We start from the raw sequence: 22,606 nt of genomic DNA, 5'->3' as shown, positions 1-22,606 counted from the left end.
CTTCCTTCTTGCCTGGGAAACTCTTCTGGTAGTCAAGTACTCTGGCCTGGGAAATCCCATGGACAGAGGAGCCTGGTAGGCTACAGTCCATGGGTCGCAAGAGAGTCGGACATGACTTAGCAAATAAAAAACAAAGTTGCTAGCAACTGGGGACCTGGGGAAGGGACGAACACAAAGAGGCAAACAGGAATTTTTAGGGGTGATGGACTTGTTCTATATCTTGATTGCAGTGGTCATTACCTGACTATGCATTTGTATAAACTCACAAAATTGTATACTAGAAAGGGTAAATTTTACTATAAATTAAACCTTAGTAAAAAATAGAAAAAACTATAAAAATACTAGAAGCCACAAAACAGTTTTAAAAAATAATCTCCTAATAGGAGAAGACACAAAAATTTAGAAGACATAATTCACAAATTTAAACAGTTAAAATTATTACATTTCTGCATTTAAAAATGTAACCAAGGGGTGAAATAAATGACAAACATTGGCAGGGGGGTGGGCGGGGAACCACTATTAAAATAGGCAAAGAATAGGAACAATTCATAGGAAAGGAAACATAAATGTCTCAAACATACAAAGAGATGTTCGACCTCATAAAAGAAAATCAAATTAAATTATATGGATGTATCATTGTTTATCTTTCAAACTGGCAAAGATCAAGAAGCCTAAAACTATTGAGGTCCTATAGTGAATGAAGTATTAATATAATCTCTGTGGGAAAGTGATTTATTAATAGCTAGCAAAACTTTGAACACATTCTAAACTGATATGGAAATACATTTCTAGGACGTTTTTAAGCGAAAAGAACAAGTTACACTGGGTCTATAAAGTGTGATACCTGGTGTGTAAGAAAGAGAGTGCCAGCTGAAGACTGTTTTTAAGGACCAAGTCACTGCAGTCGTTGACCTTTATCACCGTCCGAAAGGAGCTCAGGGCAGAGATCGGCAGGTTGGGGGAGACAGACACTGTGCTCTGGGAAAAACTGGCAGAACAGGCCTTCAGATGGTTAGGTCTTTTTAGGAGAAAACTCTCTGAACCCCAAGCTCTTGCATCTTCTCATACACAGAAAAGCACTAAATCCATTAACTAAGATACCCGCTCCTCACGACCAGCCGCGCCTCCTACCAAGATGCGTGCCTGGCTGCACATACCCACTTGGCCAAAGTCACAAATATGCTGACCTCTCCCCTCACCTCCTTGGAACAGTTTTTCAGAACTCTCTGGCAAGGTGTCTCCCAGTCTGAATAAACCTGACTCACAGTTTCTGCATTGTGAGTTTTTAACTCCACGAGAAAAAGATGTATCTGTATTTGCTTTTCTCTGCATACAGAAACACTAAAGATACACAGGAAGGAAACATGGTTATTCATTTAAAATGAGCTGTACAAGTTTAACACAGGAGACACAAAATGGGAGAGACTTCTCAAATATAGCTTTACCTGATTTTGATTATTATATCACATGAAGGTAGGAAAAAGGGGGAGAAAGAAGAATTTACTCCACAGTTGACATATTTGCACATGAGCAAAGAGATATACGTAGGTGTTACACTGAAAATAAAAAAGAATTTGGTCTTTCTTTGTCCTGGGCACCTGAGAGCATGGGTACTCTTGGAATTTCCCAAGTGTCTTTGTTATTCATGGGAAGCTCCAAGGACCATGCATTAGTTTATGCTAATGAAGTGATTCTAGGCAGGTCCCTAGATTGTTCCTGATTGGGGTTGATCAGGCTGAAGGAACCACTGTGTGATAAAAGCATTGAGGTTTTGAGTCACACGATATTAGTTTGACTTCCTGAACTCCAGGGAGAGGATGAGGCTAGAGACTGAATTCAATCATGTGGCCAATGATTCAATCCATCGTACCTATAAACTGAGTAATCTTGATGCTGAGCTATCAATATGCTAGAAGGGTGATCTGTCTGAGACAGGCTGGGACCTGGGACCTTTGCTGCAATGCTTATACTTGGACAAACATCTCCTAAGGCAACAGAATACAAAGAAAACTATAAGGGACTAAAATAACTGCATGCATGCACAGTTGGGGCAAATTATGAACAAAAAGACCAAAAAATCCAACTGCCACTTTGGAGGTGTTCAGAGAAAAAAAGCAGGGCCCCATGCGTGAAGCCTGTGCATGGCGCAACCAATGGGGTGGGCAAGCCGCCTGCATCACTTCTCTGTCCCTACCTACCAATCTGCCCCTGCTGTTTTTGTTCAGTCGCTAAGTCTTGTCCAACTCTGTGCAGCCTCGTGGGCCTCAGCACGCCAGACTCCTCTAGCCTCCACTATCTCCCAGAGTTTGCTCAAATTCATGTCATTGAATCAGTGTCGCTATCTAACCACCTCATCTTCTGCTTCACGCTTCTCCTTTTACCTTCAATCTTTTTCAGGATCAGGCTCTTTTCCAATGAGTTGGATCTTCCCATCAAGTGGCTTCAGCTTCATCATTAGTCCTGCCAATGAATATTCAAGGTTGATTTCTTTTAGGATTCACTGGTTTGATCCCCTTTGCAGTCCAAAGGACTCTCAAAGAGTCTTCTCCAGCACCACTATTCAAAAGCATCAATTTTTTGGCACTCAGCCCACTTAATGGTCCAACTCTCATATCCGTACATGATTACTGGAAAAACCACAGCTTTTGTTGGCAAAGCGATGTCTCTGCTTTTTAATAAGTTGTCTAGGTTTGTCATAGCTTTCCTTCCAAGGAGCAAGCATCTTTGAATTTCATGGCTACAGTCACTATCCCCAGTGATTTTGGAGCTCAAGAAAATTAAGTCTGTTACTGTTTCCACTTTTTCCCATTCTATTTTGCCAGGAAGTGATGGGACTAGATGCCATGATCTTAGTTTTTTGAATGTTGAGTTTAAGCCAGCCTTTTCACTCTCCTCTTTCACCCTCGTCAAGAGGCTCTTCAGTTCCTCTTCACTTTCTGTCATTAGGATGGTACCATCTGCGTATCTGAAAAGTGAAAGTGTCAGCCGCTTCAATCATGTTTGACTCTTTGCAACCCATGGACTCTAGCCCGCCAGGCTCCTCTGTCCATGGGATTTCCCAGGTAAGAATACTGGAGTGAGTTGGGATTGAACCTGGGTCTCCTGCATTGCAGGCAAATTTGTTACCATCTGAGCAACTGAGCTTGTTGATATAGCTCCCAGCCATCTTGATTCCATCTTGTGATTCATCCAGTCTGACATTTCACATGACGTGCTCTGCACAGACATTAAATAAGCAAAGTGACAATATACAGTCTTGTCATACTCCTTTCCCAATTGTGAACCAGTCAGCTGTTCCATGTCTGCTGGAAACTGTTGCTTCTCAACCTGCATATAGGTTTCCCAGGGGACATGTAAGCTGGTCTGGTACTCCTGTCTCTTTAAGGATTTTCCACAGTTTGCTGTGATCCAACAGCCAAAGAGATGAGTACAATTGTGCTGAACATTCTTTGGCATTGCCTTTCTTTGAGACTGGAATGGAAACTGACCTATTCCAGTCCTGCGGCCACTGCTGAGTTTTCCAAATTTGCTGGCATATTAAGTTCAGCACTTTAACAGCACCATCTTTTAGGATTGGAAATAGCTCAGCTGGAATTCCATAACTTCCACTAGCTTTGTTTGTAGTGATGCTTCCTAAGGCCCACTTGACTTCACACTCCAAAATGTCTGGCTCTAGGTGAGTGACCATGCGTCGTGGTTATCTCAGGTCATTAAGATCTTTCTTGTACAGTTCTTCTGTGTATTCTTGCCACCTCTTCTTAATATCATCTGCTTCTACTACATCTTTACTGTTTCTATCCTTTAGTGCGCATATCTTTGCATGAAATGTTCCCTTGGTATCTCCAATTTTCTTGAAAACATTTCTACTCTTTCCCATTTTGTTTTCTTCTATTTTTTTTGCATTGTTCATTGAAGAAGGTCTTATCTCTCCTTGCTATTCTCTGGAACTCTGCATTCAGTTGGGTATAATTTTTCCCTCTCTTCCTTGCCTTTCGCTTCTCTTCTTTCCTCAGCCATTTGTAAGTCCTCCTCAGACAACCACACTGCCTTCTTGCATTTCTTTTTCTTGTGGATGATTTTGGTCACTGCTTCCTGTACAATGTTATAAGCCTCCGTCCATAGTTCTTCAGGTTCTGTGTCTACCAAATCTAATCCCTTGAATCTATATGCCACTTCCACTGTATAATCAATCATAAGGGATTTGATTTAGGTCACACCTGAATGGCCTAGTGGTTTTTCCCTACTTTCTTCAATTTAATTCTGAATTTTGCAATAAGGAGCTCATGATCTGAGCCACAGTCAGCTCCAGGTCTTGTTTCTGCTGACGGTATAGAGCTTTTCCATCTTTGGCTGCAAAGAATACAATCAATCTGATTTTGCTATTGACCATCTGGTGATGTCCATGTGTAGAGTCATCTCTTGTGTTGTCAGAAGAGGGTGTTTGCTATGACCAGTGTGTTCTCTTGACAAAACTCTGTTAGCCTTTGCTTTGCTTCATTTTTTACTCCAAGGCCAAACTTGCCTGTTACTCTAGGTCTGTCTTGACTTCCTACTTTTGCATTCCAGTCCCCTATGACAGTGCTTCCCAGGTGGCATTAATGGTAAACCTGATTGCCAATGCAGGAGATGTAAGAAATGAGGGTTCTATCCCTGGGTTGGGAAGATCTCCTGGAAGGCAAGGCAACCCACTCCAGAGTTGGACACAACTGAAGCGACTTAGCACAAATACCCCTATGATAAAAAGGACATCTTTTTTGGTGTTAGCTCCAGAAGGTCTTGTAGGTCATGTCTGGCTCTTTGCAGCCCTATGGACTATAGCCCACCAGGCTGTTCTGTCCATGGGATTTCCCAGACAAAAATACTGGAGTTGGTTGCCATTTCCTTCTCTAGGAGATCTTCACAACCCAGGGACTGTACTCACATCTCCTTGGATCCTGCAGTGGCAGGTGGATTCTCTACCACTGCATCACCTGGGAAGCCCGAGGGCAATCTTGCCGAGACCAAACTCTTAACCAGTGACATCTTCAGAACTGCACTATGGCAGGCGGGTATTCATTGCAGCCTTGTTTGCATTAGCAAAAGAACAACCTAGATATCAATAGGGAACTGGGGTTACATAAGAAGAAAATTGGGTTTCCTTGGTGGCCCAGACAGTAAAGAATCCACCTGCAATGCTGGAGACCTGAGTTTGATAGCTGGGTTGGGAAGATCCCTGGGAGAAGGCAATCGTTACTCACTCCAATATTCTGGACTGGAGAATCCCATAGACAGAGGAGCTTGGCAGGCTACAGTTCATAGAGTCCCAAAAGTCGGACACTACTGAAGCGACTTAGCATGCATGCATGCAACAAGAAAATACTAAGCAGCCATAAGTATTAATAATAATAATAGAACTCTTTAAGTATTGATAAGTAATGAACTCAAGATCCTGGAGGCAGAGAGAGGAGGTAAGACGCACCATAGTGTATGATACACTATCTACCATGTAAAAGGCAGTAGTAACAGGTATGTGTTTATACAATAAAATCTCTAGGAATAAACAAGAAAATTGGTTGGCTATAGTAAGAGGAACGAGACAACTTAGGGATGAGTAGATTTGAACAAGAAAATATTTTTACATTCAGTTCAGTTGCTCAGTCGTGTCCTACTCTTTGCGACCCCATGAACTGCAGCATGCCAGGCCTCCCTGTCCATCACCAACTCCCGGAGTTCACTCAGACTCACGTCCATCGAGTCAATGATACCATCCAGCCATCTCATCCTCTGTCGTCCCCTTCTCCTCCTGCCCCCAATCCCTCCCAGCATCAGAGTCTTTTCCAATGAGTCAACTCTTCACATGAGGTGGCCAAAGTACTGGAGTTTCAACTTTAGCATCATTCCTTCCAAAGAACACCCAGGACTGATCTCCTTTAGAATGGACTGGTTGGATCTCCTTGCAGTCCAAGGGACTCTCAAGAGTCTTCTCCAACACCACAGTTCAAAAGCATCAATTCTTCGGCGCTCAGCTTTCTTCACAGTCCAACTCTCACATCCATACATGACCACAGAAAAACCCATAGCCTTGACTAGATGGACCTTTGTTGGCAAAGTAATGTCTCTGCTTTTGAATATGCTGTCTAGGTTCGTTATAACTTTCCTTCCAAGGAGTAAGCATCTTATAATTTCATGGCTGCAGTCACCATCTGCAGTGATTTTGGAGCCCCCAAAAATAAAGTCTGACACTGTTTTTCCATCTATTTCCCATGAAGTGATGGGACCAGATGCCATGATCTTCGTTTTCTGAATGTTGAGCTTTAAGCCAGCTTTTTCACTCTCCTCTTTCACTTTCATCAAGAGGCTTTTGAGTTCCTCTTCACTTTCTGCCATAAGGGTGTTGTCATCTGCATTTCTGAGGTTACTGATATTTCTCCCGGCAATCTTGATTCCAGCTTGTGCTTCTTTCAGCCCAGCGTTTCTCATGATGTACTCTGCAGATAAGTGAAATAAGCAGAGTGACAATATACAGCCTTGATGTACTCCTTTTCCTATTTGGAACCAGTCTGTTGTTCCATGTCCAGTTACATTATATTCTTTCTATTCCTTTAAAATGATGAACCATACAACTTCCTGATAAATTTTAAAAGCTTCACAGATGAATCAGATGCATACCAATGGTAAGAATTATTTAGAACAATATTTTATTCAATACTGGAAATGCAATATATCCTTTGAAGAATAATTCAGATTACTTAAATATCTAAAGGGCAGAATGATAAATCAACTTGATGCTATATGATGCAACCATTAAAAGTCATAATCAGGAAGATTACGTAGCAACTAGGTGAAGTGTGACACTAAAATGAGATGAAGCTGAGTGTCAATCCAAATTAAATATAAAAGTCCCATAATTAATGTGTTCTTGACAAAACATTTTTCATGAAATAAACAGAGCTGCCATGACATATATAGCATGTAGTGCAATGTATTCATTTAAATAAAAAGGTTATAAAGCTGCATATCCCCTCTGTTTACAATTATGCATCACTCACTCATTGCAACACTGAGCTGTTACTATGTGCTAAGCATTGGTAACAAAGAGCATAATATTGTTCTGAAGGAGTTAAACAGTTTAGTAAAGGAGACAAGCACACACACAATGTACTTATGACAGAAAGATACATACTGAAAACCAAGAAAGCCCAGGCCTAAAAAGGGGCAGAAAAAAAAATGCTTAAGTACTAAATTAATGAAATACTTTATACAGTCATACCAAGAGCGCGACTAATCCAATCTTGAGAAGCAGGAGAATTGAGTGTGTGTGCATGCACGTGTCAGGCATCACTTCTGCCAGAATGACTCGGACTTTAAACAAGATGACCAAATAAAGGTAAAAAGTCATTTATAATAAAGAGGGCAGGGTGCAAAAATAGAAAGCAACATACTACAGGTAGAAATATAAATTAATATATCCTCTGTGGAGGGCAACTGCCAATACCTAGCAAAATTATAAATGTACATCCCACTGGAAAAAACTTCCAAACTATATCAGCTGGGAGAAAAACGTACACAACAATCTAGTAAGCCACCTTACGCATTAAAAGGAGGAGGAAAATAAGAACAGATATGCATTGACGTGGCTTGTCTACTGTAAAATCTGCATCACTGATACCCACTTCTATAGTTTCCTCTGCCTCACAGGCGGAAGTCTGGAACTACATTTTCCAGAATCCCTTTCCCTCAAATGATTCAAACATAGCATTTCTCTGCCAGTGAGGGAGATTACAGGATTTTAAGAAGAGAAGGAGGAGCCATTGTTGTCTGATGGCAACTGTGAGTAAATGCATGGGCAGGCAACAGGCATGAGATCTGAAAGGGCCACTGCACAACAATCATCTGTTTTTTTCCAGACTCAATATTGTACAATGTCAATTTTCTAAATTAAACCCATAAATTCAATAGAATAATCATTAAATTTGAGTTTCCATGGCAATTTGAAATTTATAATGTACACAGAAAAAAAAATCAAAGGGTAAGGAAGAGTTCATTTTGAAGAAAAATGTGAACTTCTCAGCATATACAAAAATAAAATTCCAGATGGGTCAAAAAACTAAGTAGGTAAAGAAACTGCAAATTTTTAGAACAAACAGGATATTTTTAAGAGCTTGACTGCTTCTCACACAAGGAAGGAAAAAACCCCAAAAGACTGGGAAATCTGATTACACTACAATTTAAAATGTTCATAAATAAAGTGAAAAGACTTGTAACATACTGAGATGTATACAACAAAACCAACAACAAAAAACATAGCATGTATGCACGCGCGCGCACGCACACACACACACAGTCTCAAAACTGCACTGTAAGGAGGAAAAAACAAACAGGCAACTCACCCAGAGAGCTCCAATTGGTCCAAACACACAAAAGTATATTCTATCTCAGTATAATCTGGGAAATACAAATTAAAACAAGACACTACTTCGTACCTATCAGATTGTAAAGGCTGAAATCAAATGAAAACAATTACCAACAAGTTTGAGAGTAGAGGCAATACAGCTGGCACAACCACTTTGGAGAAAAGTAAAATCACACTGTAAAAGTGAATGTGTATATATGTTATGACCCAGAAAGACTACTTCCACATGTCAACCTCAGGAAACGTGTGCATGTACACAGAGAGACGCCAGGATATCGACTGCAGCACCATCTGTAATGGCTCAACACTAGAAACTACCTAAGCACAGGGTGTTAGGGGAATAAACTGCATTTATCTGTATAAGATACAGAACAATTATAACAAATGTCTCATGATGAATAAAATTTAAAAACAATGTTGCAAAAGACATATCATTTCCAAGTTTAGAAAACACAAAAATGATAGTACGTATTGTTTACAGTACTATTTATGGGGATATAAACACAGTGTAAGTGCAAAAACCTGAATGGTGCAAGTCAACTTTCAAGGCTGGAAAGGATGGGAATGGGGCTCTAGTTGTCTATATAACTATTTTATTCCTTTTTAAGAGACAACACAAATACGGCAAGTATTAATATCTGTTTATTCCTGGTAACAGGTGAGTAGGTTTCTACTGAATTTTATTTTATCCTGTGTGTCTGAAAATCTCAATCTGATTTAAAAGTATTTTTGAAGATAGATCATTCTGCTTTGCTTCAGCACAGAAAACAAACTGCAATGGGCAAGCCTGGGGAGGGCAGACTGGGGCGAGGCTGCACTGACCCCAGCAGGAGGCAGAGCAACATAAAGACACACCAAGCGGGCAGGGAGAGACCTGCTGCTTCCACTCTCTGGTCAGGGCTACAGAGCTCTCCACACACTCATGCGAGCCTTGGAAGCCTGTCAGCTATTCCCTTTTAGGATCTGCTTTATTGGTGAGACGTTTGTACATATATGATAATTCAAAAAACCAAAGGTCCTCCAATGTCAGCTTGATTTGGGGGGTGTCATAAAATTCAAGTTCAGTTGTATCAGCTTCTAGACAGTGAATTTCGGCTGCCTTTCCACAGAACCACTTAGTAAAAATCAAAGCTTGAGGAGCCATAAATTCTACACTACTATTATTAAATCTGATTCACAGTATTATCATCACATCTGTATTACTAGCACAATGTCAAAGACACATCCTTGTCAATCTGCACCAAAACTTGTCACTTTCACTATTTGTGTATCACATAAAAGATGGCAGCTTCTAAAGAAAATCTAAAGTTCATCATCTGTAATCATCACCTGCAAATAATTCTATAGACATAGGCCTCAAGAGTCATTAACATCAGATTCCAACAGAATTATTGGCAAAGACACTGAAAATTCCAAAAAGACACATAAGAACACCTAGATAATGAGTCAGTCCCTACTGATGTCTTGATTCATAAGTACAGTTTGAAACTAACAGCACGCTTTGATCAACACTACTATTTCAGATAACCTAATCAAAGTGTGTATGCACATTCACACATGCACAAGAATGACACGGTGATCCAAATGGCCCAGCTCTAGTGAAGAAGAACGCAGGCCCAGAGGTCCCCCAGGTCACCACTCCTATCACAAAGCACTGCAGCAGGACCCTAGGATCCTTATGAAAAGTACTGTTATCAGACAACTCCCCAGAAATACATGTTAAGCCCCGGAAACCACTGTGTTGTTTTTCTTGTTTAAATACTGAGGTAATGCAACTTTTAGAACTGAACGCTACTTTCTTTCATGGCTGTCTGCTTATCAGCATGAACTGCTTAAGAGAGAAGGGACAGGACACACACTCTTTCCCTTACACACAGCTGTTTCTCAGCTTATAACGCCAAGGTCATATCACCCTTCGGGCACGCCACACGTGTATTCTTATTTCTCTTGCAAAAAGGAAAAATAATTTGTTTATTTTAACTCAGAAGTAGACCAAAACACCCTTGTCTTTTGAGACTTGTTTTTAAAGACAAAGATAGAAGTGCTATACCTTGGGCTGTCTGACGCACCTCTATTCAGTGTGACCGACGCACTTCTGGGCCCTGGGACCACGATACAGTTCATTCGGCTATCACTACTGACCTATCATCGTTTTTGTGTTTCTTCTCCTTTTAGTCCTTTATTGAACCACTTTCTTCTTTTGTTTCTTCTCTGAACCTTTGTCCTGCCTCTTTTATTAGATGAAGTCAGATGCAACTAACTCTGATCTCTGACTGACACACATGAACTATTGCACACTCTCTAGCAGTTACGTGAAATGATGCTTAGAGTCCGACCTGTTACCTTGAATAAAGTCACTTAACTTCTCTGAGTCTGAACCTCCCTAACTTTAATAAGAATAATGCTGCTTACCTTAAACTCATAAAAAGTACTCCGTGCCCTGCAGTGACTCAATGAACGTAAGCCACGCGCCCGTTTTCCTCCCCCTCTCCTCCATCTACCCCCGGAGCAGCTGTCCTGTCTCTCATCTTTACAGACCCATACAGGAGACAAGGTGAAGTGAAAGTCACTCGGTCGTGTCCGACTCTTTCCGACCCCACGGACTATACAATCCATGGAATTCTCTAGGCCAGAATACTGGAGTGGGCAGCATTGCCCTTCTCCAGGGGATCTTCCCAACCCAGGGATCAAACCCAGATCTCCCGTACTGCAGGCAGATTCTTCACCAGCTGAGCCACAGGGAAGCCCTCATATAGGAGAGGAGGGGGAAAAAGTCTTTATCACATGAGGGTGCCTCAGACAGTAACTAACAAGGAGACAGAAAGCGGGTAGGAAGAAGGGGCCAGAGCTCCAAACACTGCTCTGCCTCTGTCCTAAGATACTGGAACACACCACAGGCCAATTCAGTAAGATGGATCCAATGGTTTTTCAAGAATGCATTCTGAAAAGTCACCAGAGCTGATGTCCCATCTTTTCTCAGTACACATACACACAAAAACTGTGCCTTTCCCAGCCAGTGTGGCGACTGTCTTCTTTAGGGATTCATTTCTTCCCTGTCAGGGGGTTTGCCCAGCCCATATCTCCTCTCTCAAAAATGACTAGTACCATTCAAAGCCCATCACTTCAAGCTTCTGCCAAAAGAAAGGGCATTAAGGGAAATACTGGAGCAGGATGGGGGTGGCAGTCTCACATAGGAGAAGGGTAGAATAGCTGAATCGCAGCAATGGTGGGAGTGCAGCTGAGTGCCAGGAGCCACTGGAACCAGGCACTTACAATCAGCGTCACTCCTATCGAAGCAGACCGCTTCCTTCAAGGAGTGGCAAACACAGACAGCTCTTACATACTGCATCCGACCACACCCATATCCACAGAGGGATGTCTCCTTCCTGGTTTCACCTTAAAACATCCCGGGAATTCTGACTGGCCCTCGTAAAGCGAGGCAGGCAATAGACCAAGCAGTGAAGACTCTGGGAAGTCCCAACAGAACCATGTGGTAAGGGACCGAGATGGACAGACAGAACCCCAAAATAAGAGGGTGCTGTCCCCAGGAGACAAAACACGGAAGGCAGGCGATACAGGTTACTACTATAGTGAGAAAGCAGAAAAAGCAGTTTCTGGAATAGAAGAGACCTTGGTCAAAATCTGCTTATTTCAGTTAATCAAAATAAACCTTGGGCAAGCCATATATCATCTCTGAATTAATCTCCTCATGTATAAAATGAGATTAAAGTAAGATTTAGAAAAGAAAAATCATAAAGTTACTAGCAGAATTCTACTACCTAATAGGCATAAAGACAGAAATGTTTTATTAAACCACTAATTCATTACATCTTACTTTTTTCCACCAGTGAAGTCAGAAATAATCACATAAATGTTTAAATACTTGATTGTTTCTGAAAGTTAACATGTAACAGGCCTTCTTCTGTCATTCAAAGTCATAGAATTTCACGGGAATCAACCCAATGCTTGATATTTCCAGCTAGAAGTATACAATTCCACCTCTAAACTGGCAGCTTGCTTTCACTGAGCTTAAGTCACTTCCTGTAGCTTTCATCCACCAGCCACTAGTGTGACATATGGTGAAAGTCCACTCCTGCTTCCGGATGGCAGGCCTCCAAATATCTGAGGCAGCCATGATGCCTCCCACCCACCTGCCCAAGTTAGTTTCCCAGCTACACATTCCTATTTGCCTCAGTCATCCACATCACACGATTTCAAGTATACCTCCCATCTGAGAATGCACCTATAGCCAGAAACGTGGTAATTTCAGGCCTGGAGTAAGCCAGGATCGAGGCCCCTGTGTCATCTCCGTGCACCAACCAGACACTTCTTTGCATCGCATGTGCTGATGGAGCTAGCAAGCTGCACTCCTCAGCCTTTATCAAAAAGGATTAGTTTTGGGAACAAAGGACAAGATCTTCCACTCCTCTCTGTTCATTTTCCCTTTGTCAGATTCAGCGGATCACATCAGTCTATCAAGCTCAATCCTCTTGGGTCCTTTAACCTGTCATCCAAAGTCCTCACTATCTCAGAGCCAACACTGATGTGCAGTAACATTTCTGGGTCTCCTCCTTCCAGATTATGGAAGGAATATACTTTCCTATCCCACAAACGCCCCAGCTAGGTGTGGTCACAGAACCTGCTTGATCAGTTAACTGTGAGCTGAAATGATGGATGGAGCCTCTGAAGGCTGATGTGCCATCCATCATGTTCTGTCTCTTGTACCACAAGTAAAATCAATATTCCAGAAGGCAGAAACTCCAGAGGTTCCTCTGTGAGGACAACACAAAGCAGAGAACCCTGGTGACCTGAGAACAGACATGCAATATAAGCAATAAATAAATCTCTTCTCCTTGTCAGTCACTGAGATTTGAAAATTATTGCTACAGCAAAACCTAACCCGTACCAGCTGTCAGACCACCCCTCCTGTATCTGTGCCAGCTGCAAATGTGATGAGTGATCTGTACACCTCAAGCAACTCACTGAAGACAGGAGGCTGCCCCCACAAAAAGAGAAGTTGGACTGTTTTAGTTTGTTCTTAATGAATTAAGGCTAATTCTTAATGTTAAGTACTTCACCTCCCCTGGAAACAAGCAATTCTTTTAAATAATCTACTCTAGAATCTCACCTGAGGGCCACATCAAACTCTGTAATCTTGCTTCTTTCCCTTTCTAATAAGCAGGCAACCTTTTTCCGTCTGAAATCATCAGGTGCCTCTCTCCTGAACCCCACCACACCTGAAAACATAAAAAGTTATTTAGAAAATTCATTTTCAAGTTCCTACAATCCAAAGATACAATTAATTTAAGTCAAGAACAAGTAGTTGCTATCTTTAATCATCTCTCTGGACTTCATTTCCCTCATTCATTAACCTCTCACTACTTTGCTTTAACCCAAAGACTGACCTTTTCTGAGCATGGCCAGTCAGAGGAATCTTTTCTTTGAGGTGTAATATTCGTGTCTTCCCACATTCGGCTAGTCTCACTATCCTGTACCATTCATAAGCTCGTTACTTAAAATGTATTCAGTTCAGTTTAGTTTAGCTGCTCCGTTGTGTCCAACGCTTTGTGACCCCATGAATCGCAGCACGCCAGGCCTCCCTGTCCATCACCATCTCCCGGAGTTCACTCAGACTCACGTCCATCGAGTCAGTGATGCCATCCAGCCATCTCATCCTCTGTCGTCCTCTTCTCCTCCTGCCCCCAATCCCTCCCAGCATCAGAGTCTTTTCCAATGAGTCAACTCTTCGCATGAGGTGGCCAAGTACTGGACTTTCAGCTTTAGCATCATTCCTTCCAAAGAAATCCCAGGGCTGATCTCTTTCAGAATGGACTGGTTGGATCTCCTTGAAGTCCAAGGGAATCTCAAGAGTCTTCTCCAACACCACAGTTCAAAAGCATCAATTCTTCGGCGCTCAGCCTTCTTCACAGTCCAACTCTCACATCCATACATGACCACTGGAAAAACCATAGCCTTGGCTAGATGGACCTTTGTTGGCAAAGTAATGTCTCTGCTTTTCAATATGCTATCTTGGTTGGTCATAACTTTCCTTCCAAGGAGTAAGGGTATTTTAATTTCATGGCTGCAATCACCATCTGCAGTGATTTTGGAGCCCAAAAAAAGAAAGTCTGACACTGTTTCCACTGTTCCCCCATCTATTTCCCATGAAGTGATGGGACCGGATGCCATGATCTTTGTTTTCTGAATACTGAGCTTTAAGCCAACTTTTTCACTCTCCTCTTTCACTTTCATTGAGAGGCTTTTTAGTTCCTCTTCACTTTCTGCCATAAAGGTGGTGTCATCTGCATATCTGAGGTTATTGATATTTCTCCCAGCAGTCTTGATTCCAGCTTGTGTTTCTTCCAGCCCAGCGCTTCTCATGATGTACTCTGCAGATAAGTTAAATAAACAAGGTGACCATATACAGCCTTGACGTACCCCTTTTCCTATTTGGAACCAGTCTGTTGTTCCATGTCCAGTTCTAACTGTTGCTTCCTGACCTGCATACAGATTTCTCAAGAGGCAGGTCAGGTGGTCTGATATTCCCATCTCTTTCAGAATTTTCCACAGTTTACTGTGATCCACACAGTCAAAGGCTTTGGCATAGTCAATAAAGCAGAAATAGATGTTTTTCTGGAACTTTCTTGCTTTTTCCATGATGCAGTAGATGTTGGCAATTTGATCTCTGGTTCCTCTGCCTCTTCTAAAACCAGCTTGAACATCAGGAAGTTCATGGTTCACATATTGCTGAAGCCTGGCTTGGAGAATATTAAGCATACTAGCGTGTGAGATGAGTGCAATTGTGCAGTAGTTTGAGCATTCTTTGGCATTGCCTTTCTTTGGGATTGGAATGAAAACTGACCTTTTCCAGTCCTGTGGCCACTGCTGAGTTTTCCAAATTTGCTGGCATATTGAGTGCAGCACTTTCACAGCATCATCTTTCAGGATTTGAAAGCGCTCAACTGGAATTCCATCACCTCCACTAGCTTTGTTCATAGTGATGCTTTCTAAGGCCCACTTGACTTCACATTCCAAGATGTCTGGCTCTAGGTCAGTGATCACAGCATCGTGATTATCTGGGTCGTGAAGATCTTTTTTGTACAGTTCTTCTGTGTATTCTTACCACCTCTTCTTAATATCTTCTGTTAGGTCCCTACCATTTCTGTCCTTTTTCAAGCTCATCTTTGCATGAAATATTCCCTTGCTATCTCTAATTTTCTTGAAGAGATCTCTAGTCTTTCCCATTCTGTTGTTTTCCTCTATTTCTTTGCAGTGATTGCTGAGGAAGGCTTTCTTATCTCTTCTTGCTAGTCTTTGGAACTCTGCATTCAGATGCTTACATCTTTCCTTTTCTCCTTTGCTTTTAGCTTCTCTTCTTTTCATAGCTATTTGTAAGGCCTCCCTAGACAGCCATTTTGCTTTTTTGCATTTCATTTCCACGGAGATGGTCTTGATCCCTATCTCCTGTACAATGTCACGAACCTCAGTCCACAGTTCATCAGGCACTCTATCTATCAGATCTAGGCCCTTAAATCTATTTCTCACTTCCACTGTATAATCATAAGGGATTTGATTTAGGTCATACCTGAATGGTCTAGTGGTTTTCCCTATTTTCTTGAATTTCAGTCTGAATTTGGCAATAAGGAGTTCATGATCTGAGCCACAGTCAGCTCCTGGTCTTGTTTTTGTTGACTGTATAGAGCTTCTCCATCTTTGGCTGCAAAGAATATAATCAATCTGATTTCGTTGTTGACCATCTGGTGATGTCCATGTGTAGAGTCTTCTCTTGTGTTGTTGGAAGAGGGTGTTTGCTATGACCAGTGCGTTTTCTTGGCAAAACTCTATTAGTCTTTGCCCTGCTTCATTCCGTATTCCATGTATTAGGCAACAGCTTGGTCTCAGCCATATCTGTCTTCAAGGAATTTATAGTTAAAAATGTCAACTTGAATACAACAGAAGTGGGTAAGAGCAACAACACAAGGAGTCTTGAATGCCTCACTTGGGTAGTGTAATATAGTGCCTAGGAACATGAACTTTGAAAGCAGACAGTCCTGGTCTCAATTTCCTCACCTGTAAGACAGAGATAATTAATAGCAAAGAACTGTTTGAAGAATTAAATCAGACAACACAAGGGGCTTAGCTATATTTAATGCTAATGTTACCCTGAAGCGAAAGGCAAAGGAGAAAAGGAAAGAAATATCCATCTGAATACAGAGTTCCAAAGAATAGCAAGGAGAGATAAGAAAGCCTTCCTCAGGGATCAATGCAAAGAAATTGAGGAAAACAATAGGATGGGAAAGTCTAGAGATCTCTTCAAGAAAATTAGATACACCAAGGGAACATTTCATGCAAAGATGGGCTCAAAAAGGGACAGAAACTGTAGGGACCTAACAGAAGCAGAAGATATTAAGAAGAGGTGGCAAGAATACATAGAAGAACTGCACAAAACAGATCTTCATGACCCAGATAATCACGATGGTGTGATTACTCACCTACAGCCAGACATCCTGGAATGTAAAGACAAGTGGGCCTTAGAAAGCATCACTATGAACAAAGCTAGTGGAGGTGATGGAATTCCAGTTGAGCTATTTCAAATCCTAAAAGATGATGCTGTGAAAGTGCTGTACCAAATATGCCAGCAAATTTGGAAAACTCAGCAGTGGCCACAGGACTGAAAAAGGTGAGTTTTCATTCCAATCACAAAGAAAGGCAATGCCAAAGAATGCTCAAACTACCGCACAATTGCATGCTAGCAAAGTAATGCTCAAAATTCTTCAAGCCAGGTTTCAACAGTATGTGAACCAAGAACTTCCAGATGTTCAAGTTGGATTTAGAAAAGGCAGAGGAACCAGATATTAAATTGCCAACATCCGTTGGATCATCGGAAAAGCAAAAGAGTTCTAGAAAAACATCCACTTCTGCTTTATTGACTACGTCAAAGCCTTTAACTGTGTGGATTACAACAAACTGGAAAATTCTTCAAGAGATGGGAATGCCAGACCACCTGACCTGCCTCCTGAGAAATCTGTATGCAGGTCAAGAAACAGAACCAGACATGAAAAAACAGACTGGGTCCAAATCAGGAAAGGAGTCTGTCAAGGCTGTATACTGTCACCCTGCTTATTTAACTTATATGCAGAGTATATCATGAGAAATCCGGGCTGGATGAAACACAAGCTGGAATTAAGATTGCTGGGAGAAATATCAATAACCTCAGATATGCAGATGATAGCACCCTTATGGCAAAAAGCAGAGGAATTGAAAAGCCTCTTGATGAAAGTGAAAGAAAAGAGTGAAAAAGCTGACTGAAAACTCAACATTCAGAAAACTAAGATCGTGGCATCCAGTCCCATCACTTTATGGCAAATACATGAGGAAAGAGTGAGAGACTTTATTTATGGGGGCTCCAAAATCACTGCAGATTTTGACTGCAGTCATGAAATTAAAAGACGCTTGCTCCTTGGAAGAAAGTTATGACCAATCTAGACAGCATATTAAAAAGCAGAGACATTACTTTGCCAACAAAGGTCTATCTAGTCAAGACGGCTATGGTTTTTCCAGTAGTCATGTATGGATGTGAGTGTTGGAAGCTGAAGAACTGATGCTTTTGAACTGTGGTGTCAGAGAAAACTCTTGAGAGTCCCTTGAACAGCAAGGAGATCCAACCAGTCCATCCTAAAGGAAATCAGTCCTGAATATTCATTGGAAGGACTGATGTTGGAGCTGAAACTCCAATACTTTGGCCACCTGATGCAAAGAACTGACTCATCTGAAAAGACCCTGATGCTGGGAAAGATTGAAGGCAGGAGGAGAAGGGGACGACAGAGGATGAGATGATTAGATGGCATCACTGACTCAATGGACATGCGTTTGGGTAAACTCTGGGAGTTGGTGATGGATACGGAGGCCTGGTGTGCTGCAGTCCATGGGGTCACAAAGAGTCAGACACGATTGAGGGACTGAATTGAACTGAATGGTTAATAATTGAAAAAATTGACACACTGATATGACTAATCATATTTTAGAAGTACTATGCTTTGGACCCAGTAGCAAGAATAGACTGAAGAGTAGGTCTAAAGTCCAGGTGAGATGTGTGAATCCATGCTCTGTCATGTCTGACTCTGCAACCCCATGGACTGCAGCCTGCCATGATATGTCCATGGGATTTTAATCAGGTTAATAGGCTGTTGCAGTAATTGACAGTGCAGTTAGACAGAAAAGAATGAGAGAAAAATCAGCAAAGATTTTTGGCTGATAATAATTATCATCAGCCAAGACTATCATTTAGTCTTGGCTCTGATAATAACTATATAATCTTGCACAAGGCCCCAGTTCTCTCATCATTAGATCTGACCTATATGATCAAAGTCTATTTCCAGAGTACTACCTGTTTTTACTTCCCTATAAAAACTTCCCTGGTGGCTCAGATGGTAAAGAATCTGCCTGCAATGTGGAGACCCAGGTTTGATCCCTGGGTTGGGAAGATTTCCTGGAAAAGGGCATGGCAACCCACTCCATTATTCTTGCCTAGAGAATTCCACGGACAGAGGAGCCTGGTGGGCTACAGTCCATGGGGTCACAACAAGTCAGACACAACTAAGTGACTAACACTTTCACCGTCTTTACAACTTTTACAGTTTATATATCTATAATGTCAGTTACAGGCATCTCTTATACAAATATCTGCAGCAAAACCCCAAAAACTCAAAAGCATAATTGAATGTTAACAATTTTCTTCAAAAGCAAGCAGAAAAAACAAAAAGCATGCACAATGTTAAGAGCTAAAAGAAAACTTTCTCAGAAAGGGCAAAAAAAAAAAACACACCAAAAACCCACCTATTATAAATCTAGAAACTGCGAGTTAAATTTTCTGTGCAATGCAGACTGTCTTTATCACTTAAATTCCCCAATACCATGAAAAACTTTTAAGATAAGCTTTCCACAGTGAAGCTTCAGAAAAACACATTTCTAAATCATCTAATACCATTTCTCCATCTATTAATATTAAAATAGACAAGAAAAATAGACAAGAAATTAAAATAGACAAGACTAATAGACAAGAAAAAGAAAAGACATCCAAACTGGAAAAGAAGAAGTAAAAATATCCTTGTCCACAGACAACATAATCTTCTATGTAGAAAACCCTAAAAAGTCCACAAACAAAAAAGAATATTAGAACTAATGAATGAACTCAAAGTTGCAGGATACAAAATCAACACACAAAAATTAGGTTTTTGTTTTTTTTTTTAATATACTAACAAGAAACAGAAAAGAAAATTAAGAAGACAATTCCATTTACAGTAGCATAAAGAATGAAATACCTGGGAATAAACTCAACCAAGGAGGCAAAAGACTTTTACATTGAAAACTATAAAACACTGCTGAAAGAAATTAAAAAAGACAAATGGAAAGATGTGGAAGACTTAATAATATTAAAACATTCATACTACATAGGGTAATCTATAGATTCAATATAACCCCTATCAAAATTCCAATAGTTTTTTACAGATTACAATTTCACCCTAAAATTCATATGGGATCTTCAGGAATTCTGAATAACCAAAACAATCTTTGGGGATAAAAAACCTGGGAGATTTCACATTTCTTAATTTCAAACTACAAAGCTACAGAAACCAAAACTGTGTGGAACTGGCATAAAGACAGACATGTAGACCAGTGCAAAAGAACAAAGCCCAGAAATAAAGCCTTGCATACATATGGTTCACAGACTTCAACAAGGGTGCCAAGATCATTCAATGGGAGAAAGGACAGTCTTTTCAACAAATGGTGTTGGAAAAACTGGATATCCCTGTACAAAAAATGACGTTGGACCCTTATCATATACCATACACAAAAATCAGCTCAAAATGGATTAAAGACCTAAATGCAAGAGCTGAAATTTATAAAACTCTCAGAAGAAAATGGGGAAAGCTTCATGGCACTGAATTGGGCAAGGATTTCTTGGATATGCCCAAATCACCAGCAACGACAACAAAAAAAAAAGACAAAGTGAACTTTATCAAATTAAAAGCTTTGTGTATGAAACTGCTTTCACTCGAGTGTAAAGTCACTCAGCCATGTCCGACTCTTTATGACCCCATGGACCGTATAGCCCACCAGGCTCCTCTGTCCATGGAATTTTTCAGACAAGAGTACTGCAGTGGGTTGCCATTTCCTTTTCCAGGATACCTTCCCAACCCAGGGATCGAACCTGGGTCTCCCGCATTGCAGGCAGAGGCTTTACTATCTGAGCCACCGAAAGGATGCAATGAAAAGGCAACTTACAGAATGGGAGAAAGTACTTCCAAATCATGTATCTGAGGAAGGATTAATATCCAGAATATATAAAGGAGTACAAAACAGTAACAAATGAAAACAACCCAATTAAAAGATGACTATTTCTCCAAAGATACACAAATGGCAATACACACATGAAAAGATACTCAATATCATTAATCACTGGGAAAATACAAATCAAAACCACAAAACACCACTTAACAAACATCACAATGGCTATTATAAAGAAAACAGAAGATAACAAATGTAGGTGCGGTGCACAGAAATTAAAACTCTTAAGCACTGCTGGTGAGAATGTAAAATAGTACAGCCAGTGGTACAACACAATTACAATATGCCAATTCCTCAAAAAATTAAACACAGAATTACCACATGATCCAACAATTTCACTTCTGGTGATACATCCAGAAGAATTGAATGTAGTGACTCAAACAGGTATGTACACACCGACGTTCATAGCATCATTACTCACAAGAGCCTAAAGGACACTTAGAAAGCAATCCAACTGTCCATGATGGATTAACAAATTTTTTTTAATGTGGCAGATACATACAATGGAATGTTAGTCAACTTTAAAAAAGATATTTTGATATATGCTTCAACATGGATGAGCCTTGAAGACACTATGCTAAGTGAAATAAGTCAATCACAAAAGGGTAAATATTGTATGATACACTTAAAGCAGAATGGTGTTCGTCAGAGGTTGGAGGGTGAAGGGTACAGGAAGTTAATGTTTAATGGATACAGAGTTTAAAGTCACTTAATTGCACATCTTAAGATGATTAAAGTGATAAATGTTATGTATGTTCATTTCACAACCATGAAAAACAAATAGAAAAATAATTTTTTGCTTTTATATAAATGAATAGTTTAGAGTAATTTGTATTTTTGTTTAATTTTAGAATGAGAATTTTTTTAACATCAGAGATAAAATAATATTCTGATGAATCCTATCACACCCACAAGAAACATTGATGACCAATACCCCTAAATATCTCCTGTGATTGTTCAGATAGCAGGGGGATATGTTCAAATCATTTGATCTAAATAAAAAGGAAAATAGGGACTTTCTTGGCAGTCCAGTGGTTAGAACTCTGCATTTCCACTGTGGAGTACATAGGTTTGATCCCTGATCAGGGAACTAAGATCCCACAAGTCACGTTGCACAATGAAAAAAAAAAAAAGGAAAACAGAATATAACGAGAAAAAAATGAACATGAAATTTTAAAAGATAACTGTATCTACTTAAGTATTTCAAAAAAAAGTTGGTGATCAGGAAAAAAAATCTTTTCAAGGCAAGTTTTTAAAGACAGAAGTTCCTCACATTAAACTAGTGAAAAACATCCAACGATACAAGTATCAATACTAAATATTATTTGTATTTGAACTTGAGAAAAAACAAATTGTGGTCTTTTTTAATAATCTAGTTCCTAACCCCCACTATGAAATGACTGTGGGTTACTTCAAAAGGTTACAAGCGTCCTAGGGATTAAAATGGTACACATAAAAACTACATTTACAAAATCCACCTACCCAAGATATAATATCTAGGGGGAAAGATCAATGCCTTTAAGTTTTTAACTCAACTCTTGACAGGTTTTCCTCCCTGATTTCTTCTGGCTCTTCACAGCTTTGCACAGCACACAACACTTATTTATTGACCCACAGATACTGTGTTTAGGTCACACACCAAGTAACTTTTACAAAGGCTTGATCAAGACCAGAACTCTAAATCAGGGTAATGCTAATGAATTTTATACAGATAAGAAAATATCTGCGGAAAGTCTCTTTACCTCTAAATCACTTTCACTATGGTTCTCCTAAATGCTGTCTTAAACATAGTAATGCAGTAACAATTCATTCAAACCTACAGAGTTTATTTTCAGTGTTTAAGGAACTAGGAAGCCTATCATTTCT

At 40.3% G+C, this 22,606-nt stretch overlaps 1 protein-coding gene and 1 long non-coding RNA gene across 10 annotated transcripts in view; both read right to left on the bottom strand.

The window, feature by feature from the left end:
* Nucleotides 1-22,606, bottom strand: part of ANKRD28 (ankyrin repeat domain 28) — a 216,271-nt gene that overhangs the window by 161,994 nt on the left and 31,671 nt on the right. The window lies entirely within an intron of this gene.
* Nucleotides 13,499-15,593, bottom strand: LOC147378868 (uncharacterized). Its single transcript, XR_015163571.1, has 2 exons — nt 13,798-15,593; nt 13,499-13,629 (listed from the first exon to the last, which is right to left on the bottom strand). It is a non-coding gene; the product is annotated as an uncharacterized LOC147378868 (long non-coding RNA).

The sequence above is a fragment of the Bos grunniens genome, chromosome 1 (assembly GCF_055505025.1).
Source record: "Bos grunniens cultivar Pamir isolate PY7600 chromosome 1, Bosgru_T2T1.0, whole genome shotgun sequence".
Lineage (NCBI taxonomy): Eukaryota > Metazoa > Chordata > Mammalia > Artiodactyla > Bovidae > Bos > Bos grunniens.
The sequence above is the reverse complement of the archived record's forward strand: the minus strand, read 5'-3'. Positions and strand labels throughout refer to the sequence as shown.